Source organism: Tachypleus tridentatus, chromosome 1, assembly GCF_004210375.1.
Source record: "Tachypleus tridentatus isolate NWPU-2018 chromosome 1, ASM421037v1, whole genome shotgun sequence".
NCBI classification, from domain to species: domain Eukaryota; kingdom Metazoa; phylum Arthropoda; class Merostomata; order Xiphosura; family Limulidae; genus Tachypleus; species Tachypleus tridentatus.
The window spans coordinates 62,076,411-62,086,389 of record NC_134825.1 but is presented as its reverse complement, the minus strand read 5'-3'; the positions used below and the strand labels follow the sequence as shown (position 1 = coordinate 62,086,389).

The 9,979-nt window shown below is 31.4% G+C and overlaps 1 long non-coding RNA gene across 1 annotated transcript; it reads right to left on the bottom strand.

Annotated features, from left to right (window-relative positions):
• Window positions 1-7,327: 7,327 nt before the first annotated feature.
• LOC143249987 (uncharacterized) lies at window positions 7,328-9,149 on the bottom strand. Its single transcript, XR_013028075.1, has 3 exons — window positions 9,114-9,149; window positions 8,119-8,175; window positions 7,328-7,472 (listed from the first exon to the last, which is right to left on the bottom strand). It is a non-coding gene; the product is annotated as an uncharacterized LOC143249987 (long non-coding RNA).
• Between the last annotated feature and the right edge of the window lie 830 nt (window positions 9,150-9,979).

The following is a 9,979-nucleotide window of genomic DNA, read 5'->3' as shown; positions in this document are numbered from 1 at the left end:
ACTGGGAATTGTTGGCGATTTTTTAAAAAGGTTTTTTATGTGTTGTGTGTAATACAGTAAGATGTAAAAAAATCTGTTTGATAATATATTGTGTTTGTAAGTGATTAAAATAAAATAAAATATTTAGTTGTCAGCGAGTGTTACTGAAACCGTACTTGCTATTTGTTGTTCTTGACTTATCATACAGTGTCGACCCATCCAAATTATGTGACAATACGAAAGTTTTTGTCACATGATGTTCAATAGCGTAACAAAAACATGTCGTTATGTAAATTTATATGAAATAATTTGTTTTTCGATTAAATAAATTGTGGATATTCTTGTAAGGAAAACAGAATAATGCATTTTCTGCATATTGAACGCCATCGACGAAACTGTTTCAAGGACAGCACAGGATACAGGAAATTATTCTCATAAAATGTCATTTTCTCTTATTTTTTCCATATGCAATTATTCTAACCTCATGAAGAGATGCTATAAAACTACTCATTTTGTCAAAGTTAAAATAACTGTTTTTTCTATCGTGTAAAGAGATTCATTGCTGTTAATTCGTATACAGAATCTCTTACATCTTTTTGAATTCATAGAGCAGAATTATAGTTCACTTCCTTTTTTCAAAATATGATTGTGTTGTTTCTAACGGATCAAATAATGGTTACGACCGGATGGCTAGGTAGTTAAGGCATTCGAGTTGTAATATGAGGTGCGCGGCTTTGAATCTCCGTCAACAAAACATGGTTTCCCTTTCAGCCGTAGGGGCATTATAAAGTGACGGTTAATCCCACTATTCGTTGGTAAAATTTGGCGGTGGGTGGTGAAGACTAGCTGTCTTCCCTCTAGTCTTTAACTCTTCCCTCTAACTAACGGTTAAACACAACATTCACCTTGGGCCTAAAAAGTGTTATTGTTCAACTTTAAGTTTGTTTAATGACGTACAAGCATATTATAAACGCACATTTTACATGACTTTTTTTAATACTCTTGGTGAACGAATTCAACAGAGTATATTCAAGCACACCAAATACGGAAGTTGGTAAACTTGTATGTTGATAAAAAAAGATACATGAACTTCAACTACATTTTTTTATCGTTCTGGTTATAAATGGTAACAATTATATCTCGCACAACTTCCCAATAAATTCTCCTCATAGTATCTAAAATTCACATTGGATTTATTGTGCACCCTGGAGCTCCATAAAGATTGAATATTCCATTCTTAGAGAAGAGTCAGCATAAAAAACAAACTTGTTATTACATTTTATGTAGCATGTTGAAAATCCCTACTATTCTGTGATACGTAGCAAGTCACTGGTCCCTTGTTCCATTAATCAAATAATCCCAGACACTTTTAATTTTACAACTAATATCAATCTCTATAGATGAAGTAATTTTATTACATTTTGTAGGTTTCTTTTATTCTTTAAGGAAAGAGTATCAGTAGAAAAAAAATTACGTTCGTGGTTTGAAATCCTTTACAACAGAAAGGTATTTATGGATTATCTTATGGCAAATGTATAATCGTTTGAGTGATGATGTGTTGTCCTTTTTCCATGTTATATATAAACACATAATACGTTTTCTCACAACTAATTATCAGGCTTCCAGTGTGTGTGTTTTTGAGACTATTTGTAGCACAGAATATTAGTCAGTTTTTCTCATATCAGTTACTAGCACAAAAGCCTCTGTATATTCCCTCGGTCGGGATTTTGGAGACATAAATGGCTTAATTCTCTATCACGAAATGTCGATAATTTTCTCTTGAAAACTATCAGTGGAATTAACTACAAAACCAGTAATTAGAACAATCATTGATTAGAAGATTAATGAGTGAAAGGATTTGGCCATCCTTACTTTCTCTAGCTTCAGTGCTGAAGAGTAGTTTGAGTATTTAGTGCTCACAATTTGCAATGCGCAACAATTGCTAGAGTGTTTTTATAAAAGTTTTATTTGAAAACATCAGGACTAGCATACACATTTATGGAAGTTAGAGATGAAATTATTCATTTTGCATATAGCATGTAGGTGAAACTGGTGGCTACCCTAAATAGAGTAAAACCAGTATGTAAATTAAACACTCGTCAATGACGAACGAGTTTGCAAAGATAAGGAACTGTGGCATAGTCAGTTAAATTTCATGTCCCAGTAAAGAGAAAATCGTGGGTTTGAAACCTACTCGTGCTTTTTAAGTAGATCTTTCAAAAACGTAATTATAAACACCCTACAGTCTATTAATTTTAATATTGATCAACTGCAATATTAACAATACTTTCACAAAATATATTATCAAAAACATATATATATATTATATAAATAATAAACGAATATAATTATAACTAAAAGCTTATCCCAGTATGCTGTAATCCAACAATGTAATACGGGAGTGTCAAGTTGAGCGTTCCAGCTCCACGTGACGACTGATGTACGTAAGATTTTAAATATTAATTACAAATTTGTTCAGTGGTGTTTTTAAAAAAGTAATAAAAATTCATTTTGTGCATTCTTTGTTAAATATTTCCCTGTATAATTAAATATTTATCTTAAGAAATGCTTGGTCAACTGACTGCTTAGCCATGCAAAGCCGTGTTCAACAGTAAAAAAAAAAAAAAATGTAATGAAGATTTTAGTGTGAATTTTAAATGTGAGGGAATAAATAGAATATGAATTTCACGTTAATTCTTTTGCAGTTAAGCACAAAGCTACAGAAAGAGCCAACTGTGCTCTGCCCTTCATGGTTATGGAACGCCGGTTTCTAGTGTTGTAAGCCCACAAATATTCCGCTGTGCCACTTGGGGGATGGTGTTTCTGCTTTAGTAAGCAACAAAATTAATTGAGTGTCATCATAGTTACGTTAAATGTGATTTGGTTTAACAAAGCTGCATTTCACTGAGGATATCTGCGGACATACAACGCTTAAAACTCGGTTTCGATACCTGTGGTGGGCAGAGCACAGACAGCCCATTGTGTGGCTTTTTGCTCAATTCAAAAACAACAACAGCGGGGATATTAACTCCAAACTTCAAACGTATGTACCTATTATAAAAAATATATAGACTACTTGCGAATATGTATAACTAAAGTTATGTTTTAATTATTACTTTTGATTAAAATGTACAGAATAAGTTAATTATGTAACTTGAACAAAGAATGAATTAAAATAACATGTTTAATAATTACTACTACAGTAATGATGATAATAAATAATAGTGATGATAATAATAATTGTTATAATATTTTGTTTGTTTGTTTCTTGCAAATTCGCATAAAGCTAAACGAAGGCTATCTGCGCTAGCCGTCTTTAATTTTACAGTGTAAGACTAGAGGGAATTCAGATAGTCACCACCACCCACCGCCAACTCTTAAGCTACTATTTTACCAACGAATCGTGGGATTGACCGTACATTATAACACCCTTACGGCTTAAAGCGCGAACACGTTTGGTGCGACGGTGTTTCGAACCCGCGACCCTCAGATTACGAGTCGAACGCCTTAACCCACCTGGCCAAGTCGAGCTTGTCATAGTGATAAGAGTGATAATGATAACTTCCAAAATATTAATCAGAAATTATATTTTGATAAATAATATAAATTATCTTATTGGTAACTTATCAGAAGATGCTCTGATAAGCACTTTTCTGCCCCTTAGTGGCACGAGGTATGCCCACGGATTGATAACGCTGAAAGCCGTATATAAGTACTCGTGGTGGGGAGAGGACAAATGTCCTATTGTGTAACTTTAGGCTCAGCTTGAAACAAACAAACAATCAGTTTCCAGCACATATAAAATATTTGGTCTATTAACTGTTTAGCCCCATCAGGTTGTATTCCATATAAAGATCTGTTTCTAATCAAATATTTTGTAGTTGTTTTCTTGCGACCAAATTCTGAAATTCGTAAATAAATAGTAGAAATTTAGAATATCGACACTACTTCACCTTTCTCTGTCTACGTTTAAAACAAATAAAAGTACGTAAAGACTCTTTTAGTGCTATATTAAAATTTTTGTCATTCTTTTTCTCTGAAACCAGTGAATGAATGTTTGCTAGATTTCATATTAAGGATTATGCTACTTTAAACTCATAAACATAGTAACTATTGATTGTAAAGTAAGACAATAATAAAGTGTGTTCAATAAAAAGAAATGTTGATTACGTTGTTTAATTTTCAAACTTGATCAGTTTATTTTCACAAACTGGGCCTTTTATCTGTTGTATCACCCACACTTAGTAATTGAAGTTGTAAAATCAAAATTACCATCTTTACCAATTTGTTGAACTACTGAGTTGTAATATACACTAAGACAACCACATGTTGCAAGTTCTCACCATCAATATAATTACACTACCGCTATCTGTCGACTCTGGTTCTCTTATAGCATATACAGATGGCTATGAACAAACTTCAAGGTAATACAGTATGCCACACTCAAATGAGATATATCCCATTCATAGCAAAACCACGTAACATGAAAAGTAAGTTTTGATTGTAAAGATGACCTGAAAAACACTCTTTCAGAGAATTGGTTAAGACACAACAGGAATGTATTACTACTACTAAGTTAAACATACGGTATTAGTTCAATGTTGCTCTTGCTATTCATTGTGATTATAGGCCCGGCATGGCCTAGCGCGTAAGGCGTGCGACTCGTAATCTGAGCGTCACGGGTTTGTATCCCGGTCGCGCCAAACATGCTCGCCCTCCCAGCCGTGGGGGTGTATAATGTGACGGTCAATCCCACTATTCGTTGGTAAAAGAGTAGCCCAAGAGTTGGCGGTGGGTGGTGATGACTAGCTGCCTTCCCTCTAGTCTTACACTGCTAAATTAGGGACGGCTAGCACAGATAGTCCTCGAGTAGCTTTGTGCGAAATTCCCAAAAAAACAAACAAACAAACAAACAATTGTGATTATATTCTACATTGAAGTGAAATGTCATGAGATGTTTAGATGTACATCTGGTAAGAACTCATTAAACAGTGTAAGTTGAATGACTAATCATTTGTATTAAAAATGGCAGAATAAGTGATTCTTGATTTTCATAAAACTCAAATAACAGGGAATGACTTACACTAGTTTAAAAAACTTTTTATATCTTGGCATAATTAAAATATTTTAAACGTGTCTGTATTCACTGTATACCATGCCAACTAGGTCACTTTTAATGGTTAAAGCCTTTTAAACTGGCTGCATCACAAATCCTTAAAGTGGAATTAAAGGAGGCACAACTATAGACATTCTCATGATTTTCAGTGAGATATAGCCGAATTACAGCTGTCGAATACTCTGTACTTCATAGCATAAAAAATTTGTGAAGAGAAACAGAGGGGAATAATAATTTACTTTCTTGAAGCCTGAAACCTTCATCCACATATGATCTTCCTACGAAAGAAACTGAAACTTTCAAACACGTGAAAACTTAAAAACGTATAAATATTGAAAACATCCAACAAAATGTAATTCACTTTTATACTTTAAAGAGTTACAAGCATTATAACAGTCAAATATTATGCGATCTTCAGTGGCATCGAGGAAATCTTGAGCACATAAATATTCTTCTTTGATTAGTTGAGGATTGGTTTGAGCTAAATACAAAAAATCACATGTTAGGTAGTTAAAACACATCTGCTCGGCATGGCCTGGTGAGTTAAGGCCTATGACTCGTAATCGGCTTGGGTAATTATTCTTATAATTCGATTTAATATCCTAATAAAGGGGATATACATGCAACCTTATTTTAAAAGTATTTTCAAACAATTATTAATTTAGTATCAATTGCAATTACTAGGAAATAAGCAAGAACCATAAAATGGAATACAATTTTTCAGTTGAGGGAGCTCAACTCCTAATCAGAGGGTATCAAGTTCGAATTCACGTCGCACCAAACATGCTCGCCATTTCAGCCGTAGGAAAGTTGTAATGTGACGGTCAATTTTACTATTAGTTGGTAAAATTAGCACAAGAGTTGTCTGTGGGTGGTGAAGACCAGCTGCCTTCCCTCTACTCTTACACTGCTGAAATGAGTACGGCCCTCGTGTGGTTTTGCGCGAAATACAAAAAAACCAAACCAATCAAACACATTTAAATAGTTAAACGGCAGTAAATATAATGTTAATCTAAAGTGTTGAAAATGACAGGATTTATACACAGAGAGTTCGAATCTATATTTCAATTTATATATTAATTTACAACTTTACGTAATTTGATAAGTCAGAAGACTGAATAAAAAGATATGATTCTAGCATCAATATGTTCATAAACTTAGAACAAATGTAAAGAGTATTCCATAGATATTGGTTTGTTATGAACACACATCACTTCGTATTAAATTAAAATTTATGGCAAATTTGTTGTAAATTTTCAGAGTACCCAAAGATAAAATTTGTTTCACAAAATTTCCTCCTACACTCGGAGGTTGCCAAAGCCTTCATATATACATTTTAATAAATATATGTACATGTAACTTATTTAAATAAATTTCAAATAAAACATTGTTCTTGTCATATGGTTGTCACCAATTAAGCTGCATGAAATATAACAAAAATAATTTAATACGTAACACTATGCACCAAAACAAAAATATATTTTTTGAATTTTATATAAATTTACTCAGAAAACTAAGAGAAATAGCATTACAATGAATGATCATGATCCATGGAGTCGTCAAGCTATTATTTCACTAATTCTTTTATTTTAAATTTACAAATTTAGTTAACATATATTTTATGGTAATTTTTGAGGTTCTCACCAGATGCTTTACTAGGTACTACATAGTACAAATCTGTATATGTATGTCTGATCAACAATTTAATGATCTCTGATAAGCAATTAATTGGAAAATGTGGTTTCTGAAGTTCTAAAATTTCTTAGTTTAGGTTGTCTTTCTTTGACACATACATCTCTGTGATCACACATTGTTATAACCTAAACTGTAACCTAAAAATAACATATCTTATGCATTTATTTTAACGCCCTTTTAACCGTAGGGCGTTATAATGTTACTGTTAGTCTCACTATTCGTTGGTAAAGAATAGCCCAAGAGTTGAAGATGGATGATGATAACTAGGTCCCTTCCCTGTAGTCTTACACTTTGCTTATTTGGAGACAACTGACGCACATAGCCCTCGTGTAGCTTTGCGCGAAATCCAAAACAAACCAGCATTTATTTTAAATATTCGTAATGATTCGATTTAAAAAGTGGTCTACGTGGTCCGGAAGTTCGCTGAGAACTGATCATCGTCTCTGCATCCTGCTACAACACGTAACTTATAGGTTTAAATTAAAGCAAAAATGTTATAATATAATTAATTTTATAAATAGATTGACAACACAGAAAGCAAGTGAAAAATATTTTATTCATAATTTTTATACTTTTCCATATTCTGCATAAAGTGTTAGAAGCGACAAGCGTGCGAATAAGTTTGGTCTTCACATCCGATTCGTCTTTCAATACAATGAGTTTTTTACTGTTGACTGCGATTCTAAAATAAATAAAATTCCTGACTTAAAAAAATATAATCAAAAACAATAATGTAATCATAAATAACATTTGTCAAACACCACGATAAACTTTGAAAAAGTATAATACCGAAATAGAATATTTCATTTCGTAACAAGAATCAATCAGTAGAGGAGGGATTAAAAATATAATATAAAGAACATGTTAGTTCTTAATTAAAAATTAAGTTAGTTCTTAAATAAAAACTGATAGTTTTTACTTTTCTGTTCAAATAGATTTATTATAACTTTGTTTCAAGAGAAATGCTACATTGGACTACCTATTGTATCCACTGCGGGGAATCGAACGCCAGTATTTAGCGCTGTACGTTAGTAAACTTAATGAAGTCTCACCAGAGGACTCATTATAACTTGTTCAATTATAAGCACTGTACATACGTTATACTCTCGTATAATGCGGGATTAGTTTATTACACTTTAAAACATTTAAGCAATCAAATCCAATTTATTTAGGTTTTACCAAAATATCTACTAATTATATGAGTAGCTTCATCTGATGATGAAATTTATAAGTAAAAAGTACGTTATAACTCAACTCCTCAAAAATTATAAATTAAACATTTTGCACAATTTCATCTAATGCCTTCAACAGAATTAGATTGAACTTACCTGTTGGGAACACAGGATCATTTTCAAATTGATAAGCGTTCCAATGCACGATTCATTCTAGAAGGAGAAACAGAACATTTATAACGAGACATTCATGAGCGAGTTTTTTATTGCATACAAACTATTTAGGATTTCATAAACATCTACATAAGAAATATATTTCAAACAAAACAACACGTAATGATTGTAAGTACTAGTTATTAAAGATAATATAAACTAGAAATGAACTATTATGCAAATAACTGTCTGATTTAAGCTATTCAAGTATATATTTGTTTCCCATGGTCTTAAAGACGTTAAATGAAGTTCCAAGTATCTAATAAGTAATCAAATATGTTTTATAAATAGTTTAAACGGAATCCATGATAAAATGATATTTACTTTCATGGTATTCAAAGTCTGCTCTTTTTTTTTTATAAATATCAGAATACTGTTTAGAAGGAAGAAAACATCATAATATTGTAACACCGAGACGTGTAACAATTTTCGATCTTTAATGTTAAGAGATTCCATTTCTTTTAAAAAAATATACTTTTAAAGCAAATTTTGAAGAATTTATAAAAAAAAGAAGCCAAAAATCACATGCCAGCATTAAAGTCAGAAAGTGAAAAAAATGATTTCTTTCAATTTGTACATAAAATAATATACCAATCAACCAACAGAAAATAATTCAACAAGTAGCTGTATTTAATATGGGTTACAGCACATTGACATTCAGAAATGCGATCTGGTAGTAGTAGACTTTGAATATGCCAGGTATGAGAAAAATAAAGTTAGGAAGCACATTTTTTCAACCATTATTTTATAAAGTATTTTTGTAAGGGTTTTAACTTTTTTGACGTCCTTCCAATATCAATGTTTGTGATTGTGTAAGATAAATTTATTCTTCATCTTACAAGCTTGGGAATATTTATTTATCCTAATAAAATGATAAATATAATGGAGTATTGTCTATGAGAAATATCATAAGTAAATCAAGAAAAATATCTACTTACCACAGCTTGTATCACAGCTTCCATACTATCTCTGGTCTGTGACAAAGAGAAACAACAAAACAAAAAAACAGTTTGTTCTTGATAGAATAAAACTTATTTCGTCTAAAGTGTAGCTTTGTATTCGTAGGTTTCCTGTAAACTTAAATCTTTAGATAGATATCATAAGGAATTCTTCTTTCGAGAATTTGATTTAGTATCTGTTTAATGTCTTCTACAAATTACAAAATGCTCAAAGAACATAAGTGAAATAGATCAATAATATGGAGTAATAACTTTTCAAAACATGTATATATAAATCAATGTTTCGTCACATACTCCAAAATAAAGATCAACAGCCATTACCACTTTATATGCTTTTTAGGTGTACCGTTCTCTTGGTTGTTGGTTGTAAATAAAATAAAATAAATACAACGAACAGTGAATTAATAAATTCATAAATATTCAAATTCTTATTTCATTCTTCGTTATTAGAATGAAACAATTTGGGCAGTTTTATTTTTATCTATCTAGATGTGATCGTTATTTGCTTATGATCTCTTAACGAATAGTTACCCTAATCATCTGTCATTATATATTTTCAATTTATCACAAACATAATACATATTCATTTTATAAAATGTATCTCTATTCAAAGCATACATAATTGTCCTTCATTGAATGTAATATACCCTAAACATGAGCTACAATCTCTTAAAAGTAAACTCTTATTCTTGAAAAAAGACCAAAGCGTATTTTCTCACTCATGTAAGGGTCTACGTTTGCCAGCAATGCATCAAATATAAATAATAACTTAAGAGTATCTAAAAAACGGGAATATATATTTATTTTTAAAATACTTTCATTCATTGTTTTAAAATAAAAGATAT